Source organism: Asparagus officinalis, chromosome 7 (genome assembly GCF_001876935.1).
Source record: "Asparagus officinalis chromosome 7, Aspof.V1, whole genome shotgun sequence".
In the NCBI taxonomy this organism is placed as follows: domain Eukaryota; kingdom Viridiplantae; phylum Streptophyta; class Magnoliopsida; order Asparagales; family Asparagaceae; genus Asparagus; species Asparagus officinalis.
This window is the reverse complement of record NC_033800.1, coordinates 78,925,684-78,930,026: the sequence shown is the minus strand read 5'-3', so window position 1 is coordinate 78,930,026 and position 4,343 is coordinate 78,925,684.

The following is a 4,343-nucleotide window of genomic DNA, read 5'->3' as shown; positions in this document are numbered from 1 at the left end:
ACGGCCTCACCCGACCTAGCCTCCGAAACCCCTCAGCCGACACCTGGCGCCCTGGTCTCCTCCACGGTCCACCTAGCACATCGCGATCAGCTTGACACTCGCTGGCGCGTCGTTGGACGCCACCGCACCCCGGCTAACCACCTGGACCCACCTGCCGCGATGCCACGCACACCGACCTCCGCGAGCGACGCTCGTCCACTATCGTCACTAAATTGTCTGTGTTAAGAAAGGAGTTCCAACTGTTCTCTTGGCCCCTTGCTTTGCCAACTCCCGCCATGCGTCAACAATAGGTGGTCGTCGACATTGTCTCGAATAACACAGTGTCCGCTCCTTGTGGGCCTTGAGAAACGCCCGGATCGCCTCCTTGGAGTGTCAATGCTGTCAATGTCCCCGAACTGCTCAATTCGTGGAGACGATAGTAAGAAACCTCTCCGGTACTCGTGCCGAAGTAGCATTCTGACGACAAGTTTCCCTGCATCTCGGCCGCCTAAGACCGGATATTGTTGACAACTCCTGTCAATTCGTCAAATTCGTCCGACGTTGTCATTCTGCCTTGCATCGGAGAAGTTCAAACTCGACTTCAAGGTCTCACCTTCACGTTCCTCACACGGTCGCGCTCCTAAGATGCATTGTTTTAGCGGACGTCTCCCATGCCTTCGCTTTGCCGTCTGCTTCTCTGCAATAACCAAATCAAGTCTCCTTGCAGGAATCCCCTGATAGATGGCGCGCCAGATGCCATCTGATCGCTTCCTGACTTCCACGCTCGACGTCTATCGCGGGCTCAACAGGCGTCCCACACATCTTGAAGCCTTCATGTGGACTTTCATGCTTGATTGCGCCACTGAACATAGTTATCTAATCGATAGCCGTCGGGTATGTGAAGAGTGGAGCGAACCGCAACCTTGGCGTCATCTTCTCCGCACTCGCTGCATATGCTCAGAATCTCGGTTGAACTTAGGCATGACACTTCGGCTCTGATACCACTTTGATGCTTTGAATTTGGATGCGGCCTAAGTACCTACCGAGAATTTGTCACGAAAACGAGAGAGAGAGAGAGAGAGGAGAGAAGAGAGAGAGAGTAGAGAGAGAGAGAAAGAGGGAGGGAAGAGAGCCGAATTTTTTGAGACAGGGAGTTTTTCTTGCTTTAGGCATAAAAGTTACATGATTGCTTACATATATATAAGATCATACCATACAACTTCTAACTTGCTTCGTTCCAGCTAACATTTAATCCACTGAACTTCTAACTCTTCAGCATAAATTAATCCGACCTAACTTCTAACTTCTTTGTCACTAAGCTTCTTCCACTAAACATGGACTCCTACAACTAGGCAACTCCCCTTTATGGGTAGGGACAGTTGAACTCACATCTTGCACTATTTTGCTTGTTCTTTGTTTTTTTTCCCTTAGTCTGTTTATTTTTCATTTGTTCTGATGTAATTAATGATCTCAGGATAATCTCTTAACGCCGGTTTAATTTACGCTAAATCCTTCTTGCTTTTTGTAAGTGTTGGGTTTTGAAGTCTTATACATGTAAAAATAAATGTCAATAATTTGAAGTAAGTGCCAATTCTGGAATTGTGTGAAGAAGCTCTTACTGTCAATAAGTATCACAACATTCACTAATTGATTTTAATAGCTTATACATCTGTTTACCTGCTTATTATGGTCATTATATATAATATAACTAGTGGATGCTTTTGCAGACATCATTCTGATTATGTTCCCTCTTGTTACCTTATCTTAGCTCTTATGGCATACTTTCGAGGCGATTGTTCCTGCCCAGAGAATGTTGCTAATCTGATCAGGTTAAGTGTGAAAACCAAAGATTCATACTTATATAAAGATACAGATACGATTTAGGCTCACCTCAAAATGCCAAGAAGGTAGCCATATTTTAATGCCAGAAATAATATTTCGCATAGACTGATGACATAAATTTTATACTCTGGTTCTGATATATTTTCTTACTACAGGTTTCGCCTTCACATTCCAAATCTTTAATGTAGCTGGGCTGAGGTTATCCGCGCGTGCTTTCACTTACTATGGGATTTAGGCTCTACATCACTGACAATTTCATAAATTATGTATACCAATAGAGCCCTTTTAGTTTTACAAGAGGACACTTTTTGTTTAATGTAAGAGGAAATTTTAGTCATGTTATTTTTGGACAAAAAAAAACTTATACTATATGTTGGTTGTTTGCTTGTAAAATTGGAGTTTCATTTCTTTGTTTGTAAAACGAGGCAGGAATAAATTTCATGGAGCTTTTGTGTTAGAATTTGTTCTTTTTTAAATTTTGAAACCGCAGGTCCCAAATAATGTGTGATATTTGGCATGATTTGCGTTTATGATCAAAAACTAAAAATCGTCCCCTTTGCTATATATATAACGCGTTTCGCATATCTTGAACATTTGAAAAACAGCCCCCTTTTGCTATTTATAACGGCGTTTCGCCATATCTTGATCGGTCAAAATTGAAAAACCGTCCGCCTTTGGCTATACAGAAGCTGTTTCCCATATCTTTATAGTAAAACTCGAAACCGTCCCCCTTGGCGCTTATGCGTCAGGTAAGCTTAAAACTATAATTGTTCCCAGTGTCAGCATACCGTGTACCACATATGGCATAATATGAACTGTCCAAATAGCTAAACCCGACCCCCCAAATGTTATAAACACGAATCAATTAACGAACCGTGCTACTTCAATCATGAACCGTCGATGTAGACCACTAAGACTATGGGCAGGCATGGTAATGCGGATGAGTAACCGTTCCGTAGACTTACCGAGTACGGTTTTGTTGTGTCTAGCGAGATAGTTAAACCATTACCATAATGACGGCCATTATGCCGGTAGTGCGTTCTTAGATTCGCCCCTTTGCAGATGATCAATTAGAATTTTCTTTTTGCGTTTTGGTATTTTTTTATGCCGCTCTAGGTGTGTGATGGAAGCAACTTATTTTATAGTTTATTTTAAAATACAAAACGATCGCACATGAAGCCACATAACAGATTCAGATTCTAAAATACAGTGGCGGGTCCCATACTTTTATTAAGTGGGCCTAGATACATACTATCCTTTTTATTATTTTGTAAAAGGAAAAACTTACTTCGAAATGAATCCATATTTCATAAATAAACTTTTATGTTTGTCCAACAAACACTAGTAGAAAATAAAATCAACTAGACGGAACAAACTAGACAGAATTTTTTCCGTCTAGTTGCGTCAAACTAGACAGAAAAAAAATTCCGTCTAACTTTGCACTATTAGAAAAATCGACCAAACAGACAGAACAATCTAAGACGGAAAAAATTTCGCGTCTAGTTGGAGCAAACTATGACGGAAAATTTCCGTCTTAGATTGTTCTGTCTAGTTTGATCAAACTAGACGGAAATTCCGTCCTAGTTTTGACAAACGAGAGCGAACAGTCACCTAGACGGGAATTTCGTCTAGGTTTCGTCAAACCGCTAGGACGGAAATTCTGCCCAGGTGGGTTGCGACGCCGACCAGGGAGTCCAGCTGATCGCGGTGGCCAAGTGGGCCGTGGGAGGAGACCAGGGCAGTCAAGTGGGCGAGGCGGTTTTCGAGAGGCTCGGGGGGAGCGTCGTCCCTGGCCGGCGCGGTTTCGACCACGGCGGCGCAGTCGTCAGTCGGGGGTGCAGTAACACAAACGTGTGGTCGATGACAATCCAACATCAAGTGCTTCTTAATTGCTGGAGTAATTACATCAGGCACTTTCAGTCGGGCTCAGAGTGTCACAACCAGCAACGTCGCATATCACGAATCAGCGAGGTCAGTCTCACGCCGAGTCAGTATGAACGAGGAGGCCAACCTTTTAATGATGACTGTTGTTAGAGGAATCATTCCACTATCATCTTGCTTAATCGAGGAGAAGGTGGGCCAGAACTTACTCACAGCCTGGGGGAGACACCAATTCGTTGACATATCGACGTTTGGGTACCTGACAACGGAGCTAGCATCACAGTGGAAAAAAATTATCGCCGCCACCGAGAGCAAGCTTCAAAGGAGCCTCAATGAGACCATTACCAGGAACCGTCAAGCTTTCCGGTTGATCGATCCACGGTAGAGATCAAGGGAAAAGGCTCTATCCTCTTCCAGTGCACTAATACCATGACGATCATTAAGCGATATTTACCTGACGGTATATTACTCTTATTACGGCTTTTAAAATCCAATATTCACTTAGCCTTGGTCAGATGACTGAGATTGCGAAGTAAAGTTATTTTTGCCTGCATAAGTTCTTGAGTGTGTTTGTAGGAATGTGTGCTCTCTTGATGAGGTGACACGCTTCAACTAACCGACTCGGTACCGGATAGAGTCGT